Source organism: Bombina bombina, chromosome 1 (assembly GCF_027579735.1).
Source record: "Bombina bombina isolate aBomBom1 chromosome 1, aBomBom1.pri, whole genome shotgun sequence".
NCBI classification, from domain to species: domain Eukaryota; kingdom Metazoa; phylum Chordata; class Amphibia; order Anura; family Bombinatoridae; genus Bombina; species Bombina bombina.
The window spans coordinates 1,584,035,907-1,584,059,528 of record NC_069499.1 but is presented as its reverse complement, the minus strand read 5'-3'; the positions used below and the strand labels follow the sequence as shown (position 1 = coordinate 1,584,059,528).

General features: G+C 41.2%; 1 protein-coding gene across 1 annotated transcript in view; it reads left to right on the top strand.

The window, feature by feature from the left end:
* Nucleotides 1-23,622, top strand: part of TBCD (tubulin folding cofactor D) — a 1,563,032-nt gene that overhangs the window by 1,392,367 nt on the left and 147,043 nt on the right. The window lies entirely within an intron of this gene.

Here is a 23,622-nt window from a genome sequence, read left to right as displayed (position 1 = left end):
AGTGATTTAATAACGACTAGTATCATGCTTGCTGTAAAAGGTAATATTCTTATTACTTTCTCACATTACTGAAAATAAGATAACGTTTGCTGGAAGTGTTTAAACTTTTTTTTCTACATATTGGTGATAAAACGTTATTGGGGCCCAGTTTTTTCCACATGGCTGGCTAGATTTTGCCTAGGGTTATTTTTGTTAGGCCCTCTCACTGTGAGTATAGGTTGGGAGGGGCCTAATTTCAGGCCTAAATCGTGCAGTAGTTTTTGCAGCTTGAGACTTCCAGCTTCCCTGAAGGAGTCCCCTGAACACTTAGGACCTCTACAAAGGGTTTTTGTGCCTTTAAAAGTCGTTGTATGGGCAGGTAGGGCCACAGCAAAGCTGTGGCAGTTTGTTGTGACTGTTAAAAAACGTTTATATCGTTTTTTTTATCCAGTTTTGAAACTAAGGGGTTAATCATCCATTTGCAAGTGGGTGCAATGCTCTGTTAGTCTATTATACACACTGTAAAAATTTCATAAGATTTACTTTTTATCACTGTTTTTCAATTTCTGACAAAATTTGTTTCTCTTAAAGGCACAGTACCGTTTTTATTTTTTGCTTGTTTACATTTATCAAAGTGTTTTCCAAGCTTGCTGGTCTCATTGCTAGTCTGTTTAAACATGTCTGACATAGAGGAAACTCCTTGTTCATTATGTTTAGAAGCCATTGTGGAACCCCCTCTTAGAATGTGTACCAAATGTACTGATTTTACTTTAAGTTGTAAAGATCATATTCTGTCTTTAAAAGATTTATCACCAGAGGAAATTGACAAGGTGGAAGTTATGCCGACTAACTCGCCCCACATGTCAGAACCTTTGACTCCCGCTCAAGGGGCGCCAAGTACATCTAGCGCGCCCATGGCGTTTACTTTACAAGACATGGCGGCAGTTATGGATCATACCCTTACAGCGGTATTGTCCAAACTACCATATAGAGCTCTCTGACGCTTTAGTAGCTATGTCTGATATCCCCTCACAATATGCAGAAGCTGAGGCAGGAGAGCTTCTTTCTGTGGGTGATTTTTCTGACTCAGGGAAGATGCTTCAACCTGATTCTGATATGTCTACATTTAAATTTAAGCTTGAACACCTCTGTGTGTTGCTCAGGGAGGTTTTAGCTACTCTGGATGACTGTGAAACCATTATAGTGCCAGAGAAATTGTGTAGATTGGATAAATACTATACAGTGCCTGTTTACACTGATGTTTTTCCAATACCTAAAAGGTTTTCAGAAATTATTACTAAGGAATGGGATAGACCAGGTGTACCGTTCTCTCCCCCTCCTATTTTTAAGAAAATGTTTCCAATAGATGCCGCTACACGGGACTTATGGCAAACGGTTCCTAAAGTGGAGGGAGCAGTTTCTACCCTACCTAAGGGTACAACTATTCCCGTTGGGGACAGTTGTGCTTTCCTAGATCCAATGGATAAAAAGTTAGAGGGTTACCTTAAGAAAATGTTTATTCAACAAGGTTTTATTCTCCAGCCTCTTGCATGCATTGCCCCGGTCACTGCTGCTGCGGCCTTCTGGTTTGAGTCTCTGGAAGAGGCCTTACAGGTAGAAACTCCATTGGATGATATACTTGACAAGCTTAAGCTAGCCAATTCATTTGTTTCTGACGCCGTTGTTCATTTAACCAAACTAACGGCTAAGAACTCAGGTTTTGCTATACAGGCGCGTAGGGTGCTATGGCTTAAATCCTGGTCAGCTGACGTTACTTCAAAGTCTAAGCTTCTCAACATTCCCTTCAAGGGGCAGACCCTATTCGGGCCTGGACTGAAGGAGATCATTTCTGATATTACTAGAGGAAAAGGTCATGCCCTTCCTCAGGATAGGTCTAATAAATTAAGGACCAAACAAACTAATTTTCGTGCCTTTCGAAACTTTAAGATGAGCGCGGCATCAACTCCCTCTAATGCAAAACAAGAGGGAAATTTTGCCCAGTCCAAGCCGGTCTGGAGACCTAACCAGGCCTGGAACAAAGGTAAGCAGGCCAAGAAGCCTGCTGCTGCCTCTAAGACAGCATGAAAGATCAGCCCCCGATCCGGTAACGGATCTAGTAGGGGGCAGACTTTCTCTCTTCGCCCAGGCTTGGGCAAGAGATGTCCAGGATCCCTGGGCGTTGGAAATTGTGTCCCAGGGATATCTTCTGGACTTCAAAGCTTCTTCCCCAAAAGGAAGATTTCACCTCTCACAATTATCTGCAGACCAGATAAAGAGAGAGGCATTCTTACATTGTGTTCAAGACCTCCTAGTTATGGGAGTGATCCACCCAGTTCCAAAGGAGGAACAGGGGCAAGGCTTCTATTCAAATCTCTTTGTGGTTCCCAAGAAAGAGGGAACCTTCAGACCAATCTTAGATCTCAAGAACCTAAACAAATTTCTCAGGGTCCCATCTTTCAAGATGGAGACTATTCGAACCACTCTACCTATGATCCAGGAGGGTCAATACATGACTACCGTGGACTTAAAGGATGCTTATCTTCACATTCCGATACACAAAGATAATCATCGGTTTCTCAGGTTCGCCTTCCTAGACAGGCATTACCAGTTTGTGGCTCTTCCCTTTGGGTTAGCTACGGCACCAAGAATCTTTACGAAGGTTCTGGGGTCACTTCTGGCGGTCCTAAGGCTGCGGGGCATAGCAGTAGCCCCTTACTTAGATGACATTCTGTTACAGGCGTCAAATTTCCAAATTGCCAAGTCCCATACGGACATTGTTCTGGCATTCCTGAGGTCTCATGGGTGGAAAGTGAACGAAAAGAAGAGTTCTCTATCCCCTCTCACAAGAGTTTCCTTCCTGGGAACTCTGATAGATTCTGTAGAAATGAGGATTTACTTGACAGAGGACATGTTGTCAAAACTTCTAAATTCCTGCCGTGTTCTTTATTATACTTCTAGCCCTTCGGTGGCTCAGTGTATGGAAGTAATCGGCTTAATGGTAGCGGCAATGGACATAGTTCAGTTTGCCCGCCTACATCTCAGACCGCTGCAACTCTGCATGCTCAGTCAGTGGAATGGGGATTACACAGATTTGTCCCCTCTACTAAATCTGGATCAAGAGACCAGGGATTCTCTTCTCTGGTGGCTATCTTGGGTCCATCTGTCCAAAGGTATGACCTTCCGCAGGCCAGATTGGACAATAGTAACAACAGATGCCAGCCTTCTGGGCTGGGGTGCAGTCTGGAACTCTCTGAAGGCTCAGGGGTCGTGGACTCAGGAGGAGGCACTCCTTCCAATAAACATTCTGGAACTAAGAGCGATATTCAATGCTCTTCAGGCTTGGCCTCAGCTAGCGGCAGTGAGGTTCATCAGATTTCAGTCGGACAACATCACGACTGTAGCTTACATCAACCATCAAGGGGGAACAAGGAGTTCCCTAGCGATGTTGGAGGTTTCAAAGATAATTCAGTGGGCAGAGATTCACTCTTGCCATCTATCAGCTATCCATATCCCAGGAGTAGAGAACTGGGAGGCAGATTTTCTAAGTCGTCAGACTTTTCATCCGGGGGAGTGGGAGCTCCATCCGGAGGTGTTTGCACAGTTGATTCAACGTTGGGGCAAACCAGAACTGGATCTCATGGTGTCTCGCCAGAACGCCAAGCTTCCTTGTTACGGATCCAGGTCCAGGGATCCCAAGGCAGCGCTGATAGATGCTCTAGCAGTGCCTTGGTCCTTCAACCTGGCTTATGTGTTTCCACCGTTTCCTCTGCTCCCTCGTCTGATTGCCAAGATCATACAGGAGAGAGCATCGGTAATTTTGATAGCACCTGTGTGGCCACGCAGGACTTGCTATGCAGATCTGGTGGACATGTCATCCTTTAAACCATGGACTCTGCCTCTGAGGCAGGACCTTCTATTTCAGGGTCCTTTCAACCATCCAAATCTAATTTCTCTGCGGCCGACTGCTTGGAGATTGAACGCTTGATTTTATCAAAGCGTGGTTTCTCCGAGTTGGTCATTGATACCTTAATACAGGCGCGAAAGCCTGTCACCAGGAAAATCTATCATAAGATATGGTGTAAATATCTTCATTGGTGTGAATCCAAGGGTTACTCTAGGAGTAAGGTCAGGATTCCTAGGATATTATCTTTTCTCCAAGAAGGATTGGAGAAGGGTTTGTCAGCTAGTTCCTTAAAAGGACAGATTTCTTCTCTGTCTATTCTTTTGCACAAACGTCTGGCTGAGGTTCCAGACCTGCAGGCGTTTTGTCAGGCTTTGGTCAGAATCAAGCCTGTGTTTAAACCTGTTGCTCCGCCTTGGAGTTTAAATTTAGTTCTTAAGGTTCTTCAAGGGGTTCCGTTTGAACCTTTGCATTCCATAGATATTAAGCTCTTATCCTGGAAGGTTCTGTTTTTAGTAGCTCTCTCCTCGGCTCGAAGAGTTTCGGAGTTACGTGATGAAGTGAGTCAAAAGCATTCTCGGATAGCTACTCCTCTCAGCATTCTTCCTGGGAAACAGCTGGTTGACGTTTATAGGACATTAACCTCCAGGACATACTGTCGTTTATTACACAATTGAGTTCCTCACACTGAGAGATCATGGAACCCAGAAGCTCAGAGATCAGAAACCATCCTTGAGCTTAAGGAAGCGAGCCGCGTAGCCCTCATCCTGCTTCAGACACCCTGCTGATAAAACAACCTATTGATGTCCAGCCTAAATTATTGCCGCCTTACCAATGAAAGGGAGGGAGGGAAGCTGTGAAGACGAACTGGAAAGAGGGTCTGGGACCTGTAGCTTGGCTTCTTAGAGCTCCTGAGCCTTATACTGCTGGACTGACCATCTGATTTCTACCACACGATCCCCTGGAGTGCCTTATACAGCCAGCTGGTGTGCTGTGAATACCAGCCTGCCTCTACAGGCACATCTGAGTGCCTTCCTATATTGTGAGTACCCTGCACTTGTCCTTTCTTTGATGCTTGTGGTTATGGATTCACACATACGGCGCCTCTTTCCTTGTTTTTTATCCTAGATTTGCTGACCTGTGGAGGGTGAAGTTAGAGTGCGGCCTCAAGGTTTTTTTTAGAACACACACTACAGGATCATATTGGACTGTTTTCCATCTGGGTGTGATCCATCTACGGTTTGGGACTTTGATATATGTGCCTTATTAATGGTTTAATACATCAATTATAATAATATATATATAGGTGTGTTTATATATATTTCTATGTATTGTACCTAGCAATTAGATTGCAATTGTTTATTGAAGTACAGCTGATAACTACATATTACATACTATAGCGCCCCCTATTGGGTTCCATTACCCTAGTAGTATTAGGTTCTGTTTTTAGTAGCTCTCTCCTCGGCTCGAAGAGTTTCGGAGTTATCTGCTTTACAATGTGATTCCCCTTATCTCATTTTTCATGCAGATAAGGTAGTGTTACGTACCAAACCTGGTTTCTCTTGTAAGGTGTATCCAGTCCACAGATCATCCATTACTTGTGGGATATTCTCATTCCCAACTGGAAGTTGCAAGAGGAAACCCACAGCAGAGCTGTAATATAGCTCCTCCCCTAACTGTCATAGCCAGTCATTCTCTTGCAACTCTCAACAAGCAAGGACGTTGTAGGAGAGAGTGGTTAAATATAGCTAGTTTATTTTCTTCAATCAAAAGTTTGTTATTTTTAAATAGTACCGGAGTTGTGCTATTTTTCCTCAGGCAGTAAATAGAAGAAGAATCTGCCTGAGGTTTCTATGATCTTAGCAGGTTGTAACTAAGATCCATTGCTGTTCTCACATATGTCTGAGGGGATTACACAGATGAGGTAAAACTTCAGCGAGAGAATGGCGTGCAGTTTATTCTGCTATCAGGTATGTGCAGTTATAATTTTTTCTAGAGATGGAAAACACTAGAAAATGCTGCTGATACCGGATTAATGTAAGTTAAGCCTGAATACAGTGATTTAATAACGACTGGTATCATGCTTACTCCCAGGGGTAATACCCTTATGATATTGCAATATAAAACGTTTGCTGGCATGTTTAATCGTTTTTATATATGCTTTGGTGATAAAACTTTATTGGGGCCTAGTTTTTTCCACATGGCTGGCTTAAATTTTGCCTAGAAACAGTTTCCTGAGGCTTTCCACTGTTGTAATATAAAAGTTACAGTTGGTGCAGTTAAAATTACAAACTGTGACATCCAGCTTCCCACAAAGGCCCTCTGAATGCTATAGGACATCTCTAAAGGGCCCAAAGGCTTTCCAAAGTCGTTTATTGGGGAAGGTAGGGCTACAGCTTGCTGTGGCAGTTGGTTGTGACTGTTAAAAAACGTCTATTTTGTTTTTTTGATCCGTTTTTTGAACTAAGGGGTTAATCATCCATTTGCAAGTGGGTGCAATGCTCTGCTAGTCTATTACATACACTGTAAAAATTTCGTTTGATTTACTGCATTTTTTCACTGTTTTTCACTGTTTTTCAAATTCTGACAAAATGTGTTTCTCTTAAAGGCACAGTACCGTTTTTTATATTTGCTTGTTAACTTTATTTAAAGTGTTTTCCAAGCTTGCTAGTTTCATTGCTAGTCTGTATAAACATGTCTGACATAGAAGAAACTCCTTGTTCATTATGTTTAAAAGCCATGGTGGAACCCCGTCTTAGAATGTGTACCAAATGTACTGATTTCATTTTAGGCAATAAAGATCATTTTCTGTCTTTTAAAAAATTTTATCACCAGAGGAATCTGACGAGGGGGAAGTTATGCCGACTAACTTTCCCCACGTGTCAGACCCTTTGACTCCCGCTTAAGGGACTCACGCTCAAATGGCACCAAGTACATCTAGGGCGCCCATAGCGTTTACTTTACAAGACATGGCGGCAGTCATGGATAATACACTGTCAGCGGTATTAGCCAGACTACCTGAACTTAGAGGTAAGCGAGATAGCTCTGGGGTGAGACAAAATGCAGAGCATACTGACGCTTTAAGAACCATGTCTGATACTGCCTCACAATATGCAGAACCTGAGGAACGAGAGCTTCAGTCAGTGGGTGATGTTAATGACTCAGGAAGATACCTGATTCTAATATTTCTACATTTAAATTTAAGCTTGAACACCTCCGCGTGTTGCTTAGGGAGGTTTTAGCTGCTCTGAATGACTGTGATTCCATTGCAGTGCCAGGGAAATTGTGTAGACTGGATAAATACTTGCAGTGCCGGTGTGTACTGATGTTTTTCCAATACCTTAAAGGTTTACAAAAATTATTAATAAGGAATGGGATAGACCAGGTGTGCCGTTCTCTTCCCCTCCTATTTTTAGAAAAATGTTTCCAATAGACGCCACCACACGGGACTTATGGCAGACAGTCCCTAAGGTGGAGGGAGCAGTTTCTACTCTAGCAAAGCGTACTACTATCCCTGTCGAGGATAGTTGTGCTTTTTTAGATCCAATGGATAAAAAATTAGAAGGTTACCTTAAGAAAATATTTATTCAACAAGGTTTTATCCTACAGACCCTTGCATGCATTGCCCCTGTCACTGCTGCTGCGGCGTACTGGTTTGAGTCTCTGGAAGAGGCTTTACAGGTAGCGACTCCATTGGATGACATACTTGGCAAACTTAGAGCACTTAAGCTAGCCAATTCTTTTCTTTCTGATGCCATTGTTCATTTGACTAAACTAACGGCTAAGAATTCTGGTTTTGCTATACAGGCGCGCAGAGCGCTATGGCTTAAATCATGGTCAGCTGACGTGACTTCAAAATCTAAGCTACTTAACATTCCCTTCAAGGGGCAGACCCTATTCGGGCCTGGTTTGAAGGAGATTATTGCTGATATCACTGGAGGAAAAGGTCATGCCCTTCCTCAGGACAGGTCCAAATCTAGGGCCAAACAGTCTAATTTTCGTGCCTTTCAAAACTTCAAGGCAGGTGCGGCATCAACTTCCTCTAATAATAAACAAGAGGGAACTTTCTCTTGTTAAGTGTATCCAGTCCACGGATCATCCATTACTTATGGAATATATTCTCCTTCCCAACAGGAAGCTGCAAGAGTCCACCCACAGCAAAGCTGCTATATAGCTCCTCCCCTAACTGCCATATACAGTCATTCTCTTGCAAGCCTCAACATAGATAGGAGGTTGTGAGAGTCTGTGGTGCTTTCTACTTAGTTTATTCTTCAATCAAAAGTTTGTTATTTTTAAATGGCACCGGAGTGTGCTGTTTATCTCAGGCAGTATTTGGAAGAAGACTCTGCCTGCGTTTTTCTATGATCTTAGCAGACGTAACTAAGATCCATTTGCTGTTCTCACACATTCTGAGGAGTGAGGTACTTCAGAGGGGGAATGGCGTGCAGGTTTTCCTGCAGATAAGGTATGTGCAGTAAAATATTTTTCTAGGAATGGAATTGACTAAGAAAATACTGCTGATACCGAAGTAATGTAAGTAAAGCCTTAAATGCAGCGATAGCGACTGGTATCAGGCTTATTAATAGAGATACATACTCTTATAAAAATGTGTTTTAAAACGTTTGCTGACATGTTTAATCGTTTTTTAACGTACATTGGTGATAACACTGTAATGTTGGTATAGCCTTAAATGCAGTAAAAGCGACTGGTATCAGGCTTATTAATAGAGATACATACTCTTGTAAAAATGTGTTTTAAAACGTTTGCTGGCATGTTTAATCGTTTTTTAACATATGTTTGGTGATAAAACTTATTGGGGCCTAAGTTTTTTCCACATGGCTGGCTTAAATTTTGCATAGAAACAGTTAACTGAAGCTTCCCACTGTTGGCTGTGGCAGTTTGTTGTGTCTGTTTTTAAAAACGTCTGTCGTTTTTTTTTTTTATCTGTTTTTTGCATTAAGGGGTTAATCATCCATTTGCAAGTGGGTGCAATGCTCTGTTACCTTATTACATGTACTGTAAAAATTTTGTTTGTTTTACTGCCTTTTTTTTTTTTTCACTGTTTTTCAAATTTTGACAAAATTTGTTTCTCTTAAGGGCACAGTAACGTTTTATATATTTGCTTGTTAACTTGATTTAAAGTGTTTTCCAAGCTTACTAGTCTCATTATTAGTCTGTTCTAACATGTCTAACATAGAGGAAGCTCTGTGTTCATTATGTTTTAAAGCCATGGTGGAACCCCATCTTAGAATGTGTACCAGATGTACTGATTTTATGTTAAACAATAAAGATCATTTTTTGTCTTTAAAAACATTATCACCAGAGGATTCTGTCGTGGGGGTAGTTATGCCGACTAACTCTCCCCACGTGTCAGACCTTTTGACTCCCGCTTTAGGGACTCACGCTCAAATGGCGCCAAGTACATCAAGGGCACCCATAGCGTTTCTTTTACCAGGGGATTCTGTCGAGGGGAAAGTTATGCCGACTAACTCTCCCCACGTTTCAGACCCTTCGACTCCCGCTTCAGGGACTCACGCTCAAATGGCGCCAGGTACATCAAGGGCGCCCATAGCGTTTATTTTACAAGACATGGCAAAGGTGGTGAATAATATTCTGGCAGCAGTATTAGTCAGACTACCTGAAATTAAAGGAAAGCAGTTAGCTCTGGGGGTAGATACAGAGCATACAGACGCTTTAAGAACCATGTATGATACTACCTCACAATATGCTTAGTCTGTGGGTGATTTTTTTTGACTCAGGGAAGATGATTTAACCTGATTCTGATATTTCTACATTTAAAATTTATGCTTGAGAACCTCCACTTGTTGCTCAGGGATGCTTTGGCTGCTCTGAATGAATGTGTACAATCGCAGGGCCAGAGAAATTGTGTAGACTGGATAAATAATATGCAGTACCGGTGTGTACTGATGTTTTTCCAATACCTAAAGAGGTTTACTAATTTTAATAAGGAATGGGATAGACCAGGTGTGCCGTTCTCTTCCCCTCCTATTTTTTAGAAGAATGTTTTCTAATAGTTACCACCACACGGGACTTCTGGCAGACAGTTCCTAAGGTGGAGAGAAGAGTTTCTACTCTAGCTAAGCGTACCACTACCTCTGACGAGGACAGTTGTGCTTTTTAGATCCAATGGATAAAAAATGTTTATTCAACAGGGTTTTATCCTGCAGCCCCTTGCATACATTGCTTCTGTCACTGCTGCTGCGGCGTTCTGGGTTGAGTCTCTTGATGAGGCTTTACAGTTAAGCGACTCCATTGGATGAATATATTTGACAAGCTTATGCTAGCCAATTCCTTTGTTTTCTGATGCCTTGTTCATTTGACTAGACTAACGGCTAAGAATTCTGTTTTTTTACTATACTGGCGCGCAGAGCGCTATGGCTTATATCATGGTCAGCTGTCGTGACTTTAATAAATAAGCTACTTAACTTCCCTTCAAGGGGCAGACCCTATTCGGGCCTGGTTTGAAGGAGATTATTGCTTATATCACTGGAGGAAAAGGTCATGCCCTTCCTCAGGATAGGTCCAAATCAAGGGCAAAAAAAAAAAAAAAAAGTCTAATTTTCGTGCCTTTTAAAAACTTCAGGGCAGGTGTGGCATCCTCTTCCTCTAAGGCAAAACAAGAGGGAATTTTTGCTCAGTCCAAGGCGGTCTGGAGACAATCGGACCTGGAACAAAGATAAGCAGGCCAAGGAGCCTGCTGCTGCCTCTAAGACAGCATGTAGAACGGCTCCCTATCCGGTAACGGATCCTATAGGGGGCAGACTTTCATTCTTCGCCCAGGCGTGGGCAAGAGATGCCCAGGATCCCTAGGCATTGGAATTTATATCCCAGAGATATCTTCTGGATTTCAAAGATTCCCCCCCAAAAAAAGGGGAGATTTCGCCTTTCACAATTATCTGCAAACCAGATAAAGAAGGAGGCATTCTTACATTGTGTACGAGATCCATCCAGTTCCAAGAGAGGAACAGGGACAGAGTTTTTACTCAAATCTGTTTGTGGTTCCCAAGGAGAGGAAACCTTAAGACCTATTTTGGATCTAAAGATCTTAAACAAATTCCTCAGAATTCCGTCATTTAAGATGGAAACTATTCGTACCATCTTAACTATGATCCAGGAGAGTCAATAGAGGACTACAATGGATTTGAAGGATGCTTATCCTCACATTGTGATGCATAAAGATCACCATCGTTTTTCAGGTTTGCCTTTCTAGACAGGCATTACCAGTTTGTAGCTCTTTCCTTTGGGATATCTACAGCCCCAAGAATCTTTATGGAGGTTCTGGGGTTGCTTTGGCGGTCCTTAGACCGCGGGGCATAGAAGTGGCCCCTTATTTAGACGACATCCTGATACAGGCGTCAAACATCGAAATTGCCCAGTCTCATACGGACGTAGTACTGGCATTTCTGAGATCACATGGGTGGAAAGTGAACAAGGAAAGAGTTCTCTATCCCCAATCTCAAGGGTTTCCCTCCTAGGGACTCTGATAGATTCTGTAGAAATGAAAATTTACCTGACGGAGTCCAGGTTGTCAAAAGTTTCTAAATTTCTGCCGTGTTTTTTCATCCCATCCGCACCCTTCGGTGGCTCAGTACATGAATGAAATCGGCTTAATTTTAGCGGCAAGGGACATAGTACCGTTTGCATGTCTACATTTCAGACCGCTGCAACTATGCATGCTCAGTCAGAGGAACGGGGATTACACAGATTTGTCCCCCTGTTAAACCTGGACCAAGAGACCAGAGATTCTCTTCTCTGGTGACTATGTCGGGTCCATCTGTCCAAGGGTATGACCTTCCGCAGGTCAGATGGGACAATTGTTACAATAGATGCCAGCCTTTTAGGTTGGGATGCAGTCTGGAACTCCCTGAAGGCTCAGGGATAGTGGACTTAGGAGGAGACCCTCCTTATAATAAATATTCTGGAACTGGGAGTGATATTCCATGCTCTTCAGACTTGGCCTCAGTTAGCAACTCTGAGGTACATCATACTCAGTCGGACAATATACACGACTGTGGCTTACATCAGCCATCAAGGGGGAACAGAAGTTCCCTAGCGATGTTAGAAGTCTTACAATAATTCACTGGACAGAGACTCACTCTTGTCTATCAGCTATCCATATCCCAGGTGTTGAGAACTGGGAGGTGGATTTTCTAAGTCGTCAGACTTTTCTTCCGGGGGAGTGGGATTTCCTCCGGAGGTCAAGACCAAGCAGGAGAGGGCTTTGGTGTTTTTGACAGCACCTGCGTAGCCACGCAGGACCTGGTATGCAGATCTGGTGGACATGTCATCCTTTCCATCACGGTCTCTGCTTCTGAGACAGGTCCCTCTACCTCAGGGTCCTTTCAACCATCTAAATAGAATCAATCTGAGATGGACTGCCTGGAGACTGAACGCTTGATGTTATCAAAGCATGGCTTCTCCGAGTCAGTCATTGATACCTTAATACAGACATGAAAGCCTGTCTCTAGGAAAATTGAACATAGATATGGTGTAAATATCTGATTGTTATGAATCCAAGGGTTACTCATGGAGTAAAGTCTGGATTCCCAGGATATTATCTTTTCTCCAAGATGTTTTTGAGAAAAGGGTTGTCAGCTAATTCCTTAAAAGGGGACAGATTTTTACTCTGTCTATTTTTTTGCACAAGCGTCTGGCAGGTATTCTAGACGTTCAGGCATTTGGTCAGGCTTTGGTTAGATCCAAGCCTGTGTTTAAAACTGTTGCTCCGCCATGGAGCTTAAACCTGATTCTTAAGGTTCTTCAAGAAGTTCCGTTTGAACCTTTTTTGTTCCATAGATATCAATCTTTATCTTGGAAAGTTCCTTTTGGGTAGCTAATTCCTCGACTCGTAGAGTCTCCAAGTTATCTGTGTTACAATGTGATTCTCCTTATCTGGTCCTTCGTACGGATAAGGTAGTCCTGCGTACCAACCTGGTTTTTTTCCTAAGGTGGTATCTAACAAGTACATCACTCAAGAGATAGTTGTTCCATGCCTGTATCCTAATCCTTCCTCAAAGAAGGAACGTCTATTACACAATATTGGACGTGGTTTGTGCTTTAAAGTTTTACTTACAAGCTACTACAGTTTTCATCAAACGTTCACCTTGTTTGTTGTCTATTCTGGACAGAGGAGAGGTCAAAAGACTTCAGCAGCCTCTCTGTCTTTTTGGTTAAAAAGCATAATTCATTTAGCTTATGAGACTGCTGGACAGCAGCCTCCTGAAGGGATTACAGCTCATTCTACTAGAGCTGTGGTTTTCACTTGGGCCTTTTTTAAATGTGGCTTCTGTTGAACAGATTTACAAGACGGAGTCTTGGTCTGCGCTTCATACTTTTCAAATTTAACAAATTTGATACCTTGCTTCTTCGGAGGCTATTTTTGGGAGAAAGGGTTTTTTACAGGCAGTGGTAACTTCCGTTTAAGTACCTGCCTTGTCCCTCCCATCATCCGTGTACTTTAGCTTTGGTATTGGTATTCCATAAGTAATGGATGATCCGTGGACTGGATACACTTAACAAGAGAAAACATAATTTATGCTTACCTGATAAATTTATTTCTCTTGTAGTGTATCCAGTCCACGGCCCGCCCTGTCACTTTAAGGCAGGTAATTTTTTCATTTGAACTACAGTCACCACTGCACCCTATGGTTTTTCCTTTCTCTGCATGTTTTCGGTCGAATGACTGAATATGGCAGTTAGGGGAGGAGCTATATAGCAGCTTTGCTGTGGGTGGACTCTTGCAGCTTCCTGTTGGGAAGGAGAATATATTCCATAAGTAATGGATGATCCGTGGACTGGATACACTACAAGAGAAATAAATTTATCAGGTAAGCATAAATTATGTTTTTGCTCAATCCAAGACGGTCTGGAGACCAAACCAGACCTGGAAAAAAGGTAAGCAGGTCAAAAAAGCCTGCTGCTGCCTCTAAGACAGCATGAAGGAACGGCCCCCTATCCGGTAATGGATCTAGTAGGGGCAGACTTTCACTCTTCGCCCAGGCATGGGCAAGAGATGTTCAGGATCCCTGTGCGTTGGAAATTATATCCCAGGGATATCTTCTGGACTTCAAAGCTTCCCCCCCCAAAAGGGAGATTTCACCTTTCACAATTATCTGCACACCAGATAAAGAGAGAGGCATTCTTAAACTGTGTACGAGACCTCCTAGTTATGGGAGTGAACAGGAACAGGGTTTTTACTCAAATCTGTTTGTGGTTCCCAAAAAAGAGGGAACCTTCAGACCAATTTTGGATCTAAAGATCTTGAACAAATTCCTCAAAGTTCCGTCTTTCAAGATGGAAACTATTCGTACCATCCTACCACTGATCCAGGAGGGTCAATATATGACTATAGTGGATCTAAAGGATGCTTATCTTCACATTCTGATACACAAAGATCATCATCGGTTTCTCAGGTTTGCCTTTCAAGACAGGCATTACCAGTTGTAGCTCTTCCCTTTGGATTAGCTACAGCCCCAAGAATCTTTACAAAGGTTCTAGGGTCGCTTTTGGCGGTCCCAAGGCCGCGGGGCATAGCAGTAGCCCCTTATTTAGACGACATCCTGATACAGGCGTCAAACTTCCAAATTGCCAAGTCTCATACGGACGTAGTACTGGCATTTCTGAGGTCGCATGGGTGGAAAGTGAACGAGGAAAATAGTTCTCTATCCCCACTCACAAGAGTTTCCTTTCTAGGGACTCTGATAGATTCTGTAGAAATGAAAATTCACCTGACGGAGTCCGGGTTCTCAAAGCTTCTAAATTCCTGCCGGGTTCTTCATTCCATTCCGCGCCCTTCGGTGGCTCAGTGTATGGAAGTAATCGGCTTAATGGTAGCGGCAATGGACATAGTGCCGTTTGCACGCTTACATCTCAGACCGCTGCAACTATGCATGCTCAGTCAGTGGAGCGGGGATTGCACAGATTTGTCCCCTCCACTGAATCTGGACCAAGAGACCAGGGATTCTTTTCCCTGGTAGCTATCTCGGGTCCATCTGTCCAAAGGTATGACCTTTCGCAGGCCAGATTGGACAATTGTAACAACAAATGCCAGCCTTCTAGGTTGGGGTGCAGTCTGGAACTCCCTGAAGGCTCAGGGATCGTGGACTCAGGAAGAGTCTCTCCTTCCAATAAATATTCTGGAACTAAGAGTGATAATCAAGGCTCTTCAGGCTTGGCCTCAGTTAGCAACTCTGAGGTACATCAGATTTCAGTCGGACAACATCACGACTGTAGCTTACATCAACCATCAAGGGGGAACAAGAAGTTCCCTAGAGATGTTAGAAGTTTCAAAAATAATTAGCTGGGCAGAGATTCACTCTTGCCACCTATCGGCTATCCATATCCCAGGTGTAGAGCACTGGGAGGCGGATTTTCTAAGTCGTCAGACTTTTCATCCGGGAGAGTGGGAACTCCATCCGGAGGTATTTGCACAAAGGATTCATCGTTGGGGCAAACCAGAACTGAATCTCATGGCGTCTCGCCAGAACGCCAAGCTTCCGTGTTACGGATCCAGGTCCAGGGATCCCAAGGCGACACTGATAGATGCTCTAGCAGTGCCCTGGTCTTTCAACCTGGCTTCTGTGTTTCCACCGTTTCCTCTGCTCCCTAGACTGATTGCCAAGATCAAGCAGGAGAGAGCATCAGTGATTCTGATAGCACCTGCGTGGCCACGCAGGACCTGGTATGCAGATCTAGTGGACATATCATCCTTTCCACCATGGTCTCTGCTTCTGAGACAGGACCTTCTACTTCAGGGTCCTTCCAACCATCCAAATCTAATTTCTCTGCGGCTGACTGCCTAGAGATTGAACGCTTGATTTTATCAAAGCGTGGCTTCTCCGAGTCAGTTATTGATACCTTAATACAGGCACAAAAGCCTGTCACCAGGAAAATTTACCATAAGGTATGGCGTGGATATCTTTATTGGTGTGAATCCAAGGGTTACTCATGGAGTAAGGTCAGGATTCCAAGGATATTATCTTTTCTCCAAGAAGGTTTGGAAAAAGGATTGTCAGCTAGTTAAGCGTCTGGTAGATGTTCCAGACGTTCAGGCTTTTTGTCAAGCTTTAGTTAGAATCAAGCCTATGTTTAAACCGGTTGCTCCACCATGGAGCTTAAACTTGGTTCTTAAGGTTCTTCAAGAAGTTCCGTTTGAACCTCTTCATTCCATAGATATCAAACTTTTATCTTTTTATATACTTTTATATTTTTGGTAGCTATTTCCTCGGCTCGTAGAGTCTCCGAGTTATCTGCCTTACAATGTGATTCTCCTTATCTGATTTTTCATACGGATAAGGTAGTCCTGCGTACCAAATCTGGGTTCTTACCTAAGGTGGTATCTAACAAGAATATCAATCAAGAGATTGTTGTTCCATCCTTGTGTTACACAATTTGGACGTCGTCCGTGCTTTAAAGTATTACTTACAAGCTACTAAAGATTTTCGTCAAACATCTGCTTGGTTTGTTGTCTACTCTGGACAGATGAGAGGTCAAAAGGCTTCGGCAACCTCTCCTTCTTTTTGGCTAGGAAGCTTAATCCGCTTAGCCTATGAGACTGCTGGACAGCAGCCTCCTGAAAGGATTACAGCTCATTCCACTAGAGCTGTGGCTTCCACTTGGGCCTTTAAAAATGAGGCTTCTTTTGAACAGATTTGCAATGCGGCAAATATTTCTCTTGTGGTGTATCCAGTCCACGGCCCGCCCTGTCATTTTAAGGCAGGTAATTTTTAAATTTAAACTACAGTAACCACTGCACCCTATGGTTCCTCCTTTCTCGGCTTGTTTTCGGTCGAATGACTGGCTATGACAGTTAGGGGAGGAGCTATATTGCAGCTCTGCTGTGGGTTTCCTCTTGCAACTTCCTGTTGGGAATGAGAATATCCCACAAGTAATGGATGATCCGTGGACTGGATACACCACAAGAGAAATACATTTATCAGGTAAGTATAAATTGTGTTTTTTTACCTAAGGTGGTATCTAATAAAAATATCAATCAGGAGATTGTTGTACCGTCACTGTGTCCTAATCCTTCTTCAAAGAAGGAACGTCTATTACACAATCTTGACGTGGTTCGTGCTTTAAAGTTTTATTTACAAGCTACTAAAGATTTTCGTCAAACATCTGCATTGTTTGTTGTCTACTCTGGACAGAGGAGAGGCCAAAAGGCTTCGGCAACCTCTCTTTCTTTTTGGCTAAGGAGTATAATACGCTTAGCTTATGAGACTGCTGGCCAGCAGCCTCCTGAAAGGATTACAGCTCATTCTACTAGAGCGGTAGCTTCCACATGGGCTTTTAAAAATGAGGCTTCTGTTGAACAGATTTGTAAGGCGGCGACTTGGTCTTCGCTTCATACTTTTTCAAAGTTCTATAAATTTGATACTTTTGCTTCGGAGGCTATTTTTGGGAGAAAGGTCTTGCAGGCAGTGGTGCCTTCAGTTTAAGCGCCTGCCTTGTCCCTCCCTTCATCCGTGTCCTATAGCTTTGGTATTGATATCCCACAAGTACTGGATGATCCGTGGACTGGATACACCTTACAAGAGAAAACATAATGTATGCTTACCTGATAAATTTATTTCTCTTGTGGTGTATCCAGTCCACAGCCCGCCCTGTCATTTTAAGGCAGGTGTTTTTTATTTTTAAACTACAGTCACCACTGCACCCTATGGTTTCTCCTTTCTCTTGCTTGTCTTCGGTCGAATGACTGGTAGTGGCAGTTAGGGGAGGAGCTATATAGACAGCTCTGCTGTGGGTGATCCTCTTGCAGCTTTCTGTTGGGAAGGAGAATATCCCACAAGTAATGGATGATCCGTGGACTGGATACACCACAAGAGAAATAAATTTATCAGGTAAGCATAAATTATGTTTTACTTACAGATGATGGTGGATCCAAAAACTGAAAAACTTTGTCTTAAAATCTAGCCGTAGCTAGCGTGAACTGGAATACCTCTTGGTTATAGTTGTCTCCCACTGCTGGGCAAATACTTTACCCTTCTCTGTGGCTTTTATGTTGGTCGATCTTTAGCGGTAAGTTGTTTGTGGCTTTCACACAGAGTAGATTCTCCGACTCGTACTACGTAACTAACAGCGTCTGACGTCACGGCTTGTTCTCCGCGTAATATGAACAGCTGATTGTCCGTTATGACAGCAAGTGTTTAAACCAGGAAGTGTTAGCCTACACTTAGTGCTTTTGCACGCAGGGATGTGATGTTATTGGGCATATATTACCCTCCAAGCTCCAAGGCGAGTTTAATGATATTGGAAAATCAAAATAATAACCCAGGTTATATTGTTAAGTTCTCAAATCCAGGATGAGATATTCGTGAAATAGACAGTAAAATGTCACAATGCCATGTAATCAGTGACGCGTTTCACCCTTCTCTGGGCTTTAAAAGAGGAAAGAGAGGAGGAAGAAAGCCTAAACAAAGCAAAAAGATGGAGGTAAATCAAACTAACAATTGGATTTTTAACCTAAGTAAAACAGAATTAAATAATGATCAAAAGAAATTATTGAATCTAGGATTATCATATGCCCCTACAGCAAGAATGAACAAATTCTATACCCACATATACATCCAAAAGTTTGTAAGGAATCTCACACTTAAGAGCTTTTTTATGAAAAGCCCTCTAGAAAAACAAGTTACATCCCAAAATGAAAAATCTGACTCCTTTCAATACACAAACCTCAAACCCAAATCAAAAATTTATCCTACCCACGCCAAGGGCAATTATGTAGACACATTTGAAAAGATAGTTTTGAAAGAAGTAGGGAAATCAAATCCCCCTGCACTTAGGAAACAGAATATAAATAAGAAAGAGAGAGATATCCTAAGCCAGTTACAAACTAATTCCCAAATAACGATTAAGCCTGCGGATAAGGGTGGGGGGGATAGTGATAATGGATACTGATAAATATATGGTTGAAGCCTACATGCTTCTGAATGATGAGAAAACTTATAAAATTTTACATCACAATCCAACTGATAAATTTACCAATATTTTAAACAAAATCTTAATTGAAGGTAAAAAAAAGTGGGGTACTCAATAAAGAATTTCTGTATTTAACACCTAAATTTCCCAAAATCCCCATCTTTTATTTTTTGCCCAAGGTCCACAAGTGTCTGATAAATCCACCGGGAAGACCCATAATTTCGGGTATTAATTCTATTTCAGCAAACTTATCTCAATACGTGGATAGATTTTTGCAGCCATATGTTTTGAGCCTTAATTCATATCTTAAAGATTCAACTCAGGTTCTAAACATTTTGAATTCCCTCAGATGGGAAGAAAACATGTTATTAGCTACACTGTAATAAACCATGAATAAGGAATAAAAGCTGTAAAACATTTTTTAGATAAAGATGATAAGATGCAATTGGAACATAGGGAATTTATCCTAACTAGCATTAAATACATATTGAAACATAACTATTTCTCCTTTGATGAAAAATTCTTAATACAAATGGAAGGAACCACTATGGGTACGAGGTTTGCGCTGAGTTATGCCAATCTCTTTATGGGAGTTTGGGAGGAGAACTTCTTTGGAGATGGCGGTCTCGGTGCGAACCTCATACTCTATAAGCGTTATATAGATGACCTTTTGATAGTATGGAGGAGTCCCCAAGCAGAATTAGTGAAGCTTTTTGAAAAAATGAATAACAACAAGAATGGACTCAAATGTGTCTGTAATGTTAGTAAAGATAAGGTGACTTTTCTTGACCTAGAAGTTATGGTCATAGATAACAAATTAGAGACCAAAACTCATTTTAAAAAAGTAGATTGTAACAACCTCATACACGCCAATAGCTGTCGCCTTAAAGCATGGAAAGACAACATCCCATATGGCCAAAGTCTACGTATAAAAAAGGACTGCTCTAGAATTGAAGATTTTGAAGAACAAATCACACTGTTAGCAGACAAATTTAATATTAGGGGTTATGAAACAAGGAGCGTTAACACAGCATATGAAACGGCTAGAATGGCAGACAAATATAAAATTAAAGATAAAGAGAATGTAAACACTATTTCAGTTCCATTCATAACAGATTACAGTGACAATCATAATTTCATCAAAAAAATAAACAGAAAACAATGGCATCTTTTAAAAGAAGATATCATAGGGGATAAATTGGCTGATAAACCAACCTTCATTTTTAAAAAAGCAAAGAATTTTAAAACAATACTGGCACCAAGTTAATTGAAACATAAAAGAAACACAAAAAGTCAAGTAGACATGAGAGGAGGAAAAATAACTGTCTTCTTCCCATTTAAACACATTCAAAGCGTGTAAACACAGTTCCAAAGTACAAAATCTGAAAATAAATAACTCAACAGAGAATTTTACTTTTTCAGAAATAATTAGATGTACACATAAAAACATAATCTATGTACTCAAATGTTCTTGTAATTTGTTCTATTTTGGTGAGACCAAAAGATGTCTTAAAGACAGGATAAGAGAACACCTCTTAAGTATAGAAAAAGAAAGGGAAGTCACCTCACTCTATAAAGAATTTAAGGAAGTACACCATGACAACACTAAAGATTTATGGTATTGGGGTATTCACAACATAAAAGGACACTGGAGAGGGGGTAATATTGAAAAGACCCTCCTTATAAAAGAAGCAGAGTTTATTTATAAGTTTGACACTTTATATCCTAGAGGCCTAAATTCTGAACTGGACCTTTCACCGACACACTATAACAACAATGAATATAAATGTACTTTTTATTCAACACTTAATACATAGTAGCAATATCACATTTAATCATTGTGTTAATGGAACTTTATTTTTTTATTTCTTCTTTTTCTTTCTTCTCCTTCTTTTCTCACTATTTTTCTTCTGGTCGTGGATTATCAATTACCAAATTATTCTAAGATCATATGTACTGAACATAAATTCTCTAAGAGTGCAGCTATATATGTATGCTAAATGTATGATATATAACTATTATGATAGCAATAAGTAAGATATAATTTAAAATGTGTCACTGTACCAGAATTAGCATAAACTAATAGCACTTTCTGGCTGTAGAGTATCAGTAATAGACACATTTTGTTAAAAGATCACATATTTGATATGTACCTAACAGTTTTTTAAAGAGTTTAGTTATATAGGTCTGTTATCTGTATGCTACATTAGAAATTAGGTAGGGATTAGTAAGACCGAATTCATGATGTGCCATTGCTTTAAAACAAGTATGAGTTAATACCACCTTAAAAAAGGATATGCCAAGAAACTGCCAATAAGGAACGCATTCTAACTGAAGTTAAGAAGCATTACCACCTTAATAAAGATGGACACATTGTATACCAATTAACTTTGCACCAGTCACCAACAAGGACATTGTTTATAAGGGAGCATTTCACATGCCATAAACACCTTGATAAAGCCCAGAGAAGGGCGAAACGCGTCACTGTTTACATGGCATTGTGACATTTTACTGTCTATTTCACAAATATATCCTGTATTTGAGAACTTAACAATATAACCCGGGTTATTATTTTGATTTTCCATCATCATTAAACTCGCCTTGGAGCTTGGAGGGTAATATATGCCCAATAACATCACATCCCTGCGTGCAAAAGCTCTAAGTGCAGGCTAACATTTCCTGGTTTAAACACTTGCTGTCATAACGGACAATCAGCTGTTCATATTACGCGGAGAACAAGCCGTGACGTCAGACGCTGTCAGACACGTGGTACGAGTCGGAGAATCTACTCCGTGTGAAAGCCGCAAACAACTTACCGCTAAAGACCGACCAACATACAAGCCACAGAGAAGGGTAAAGTATTTGCCCAGCAGTGGGAGACAACTATAACCAAGAGGTATTTCAGTTCACGCTAGCTACGGCTAGATTTTAAGGCAAAGTTTTTCCGTTTTTGGATCCACCTTTGTCTGTCTAAGTAAAACTGGGTATGTTTATATCACAACTTCATTTGAAGTGACTTTTTCCATTTGCAATATTTTTTTCCAATATTGGCATTTGCGGCACATTTAAAGGTGATGTATCATATCATATTTTCTCACATACGGACATAGTCTGATTAATATTCATATATTGGACAAGTGAAAAAGAGAAAATATTTTTTTGCCCTGTATCTAGACAATATCATATGTCTTATGTTTGTATCAATTTGTTTTAGATCATTAAATAATCTGTTTATATGCTCATAGGGAGACGTCCCTTCATAGTATTTTATTGTTGCCTTTTAATAAATATTTTGTTACAATTTTATTTGATAGTGCTGATAATTTTTAGCCTTTGGCGCCCTCTCTAATAATAAGTTTTTCTAAGCTTATATATTGTATCACATTTTTCAGACACTTTTAGTGATAGTGTTTTATAGAGAGGTGTTTATCTCATTCCTAGCGCACACCTCCTTTTCTATATCTATAAATGTTGTTGTTGTTCAGGCCTTGGTCAGAATCAGGCCTGTGTTTAAACCAGTTGCTCCTCCTTGGAGCCTTAATCTTGTTCTTAAAGTTTTGCAGCAGGCTCCGTTTGAGACGATGCATTCTGTTGATATTAAATTGCTATCTTGGAAGGTTTTGTTTCTTCTTGCTATTTCTTCTGCTTGCAGAGTCTCTAAACTTTCGGCTTTGCAGTCTGATTCCCCTTACCTTATTTTTCATGCTGATAACGCGGTCCTACGTACTAAGCTGGGGTTTCTCCCTAAGGTAGTCTCTGGTAGCAATATTAATCAGGAAATGGTTGTTCCTTCTTTTTGTCCTAATGGTCCTTCCCAGAAGGAACATCTTTTGCATAACTTGGATGTTGTGCGTGCTCTAAAATGTTATCTTCAAGCAACTAAAGATTTTCGGCAGACTTCTGCCCTGTTCGTTGTTTTCTCTGGTAAACATAGGGGTCAGAAGGTCACTTCTACCACTCTTTCTCTCTGAGAAGTGTTATCCGGTTAGCTTTTGAGACAGCTGGACAGCAGCCTCCTGAGAGAATTACGGCTCATTCCACTAGATCTGTTTCTTCTTCATGGGCTTTCAAAAATTAAGCTTCTGTGGAGGAAATTTGCAAGGCAGCCACATGGTCCTCTATACATACCTTTTCCAAATTCTACTAATTTGATACTTTTTCCTCAGCTGAGGCTTCTTTTGGGAGAAAAGTTCTTCAAGCGATGGTGCCTACGGTTTAGGGCCGCCTGTCTTGTTCTCCCTATTCATTCTGTGTCCTCTAGCTTGGGTATTGGTTCCCACTAGTAATATGAATGATTTGTGGAGTCTCCATGCCAAAGGAAAGAAAACTAAATTTATGCTTACCTGATAAATGTCTTTCTTTCCAGGCATGGAGAGTCCACAACCCACCCTAATTTAAATTTAAGATGGCAGTTTTTTTGTACAATCCTCTATACCCTTGTGTTAGCTTCTGTTTCCATTTTCCTTTGGCCAAATGACTGGGGGTTATATGGGTAAGGGAAGTGATACTTAACAGCTCTGCTGGGGTGCTCTTTGACTCCTCTTGCTGGCCAGGTGTGAATATCCCACTAGTAATTAAAATGATTTGTGGACTTCCTATGCCTGGAAATAAATACATTTATCAGGTAAGCATACATTTTGTTTTATAAAATTTCATTAAATTCACAAAGTAAAAAATCAAATAATGTGTTTTTAATATAGTACAGGGTGAATTTATTTCCAAATGACTATTTTTGTTTGTTTTGTTTTTTTCATTTTCTATACTGTCCCAACTTTCTCGGAATTGGGGTTTTGATA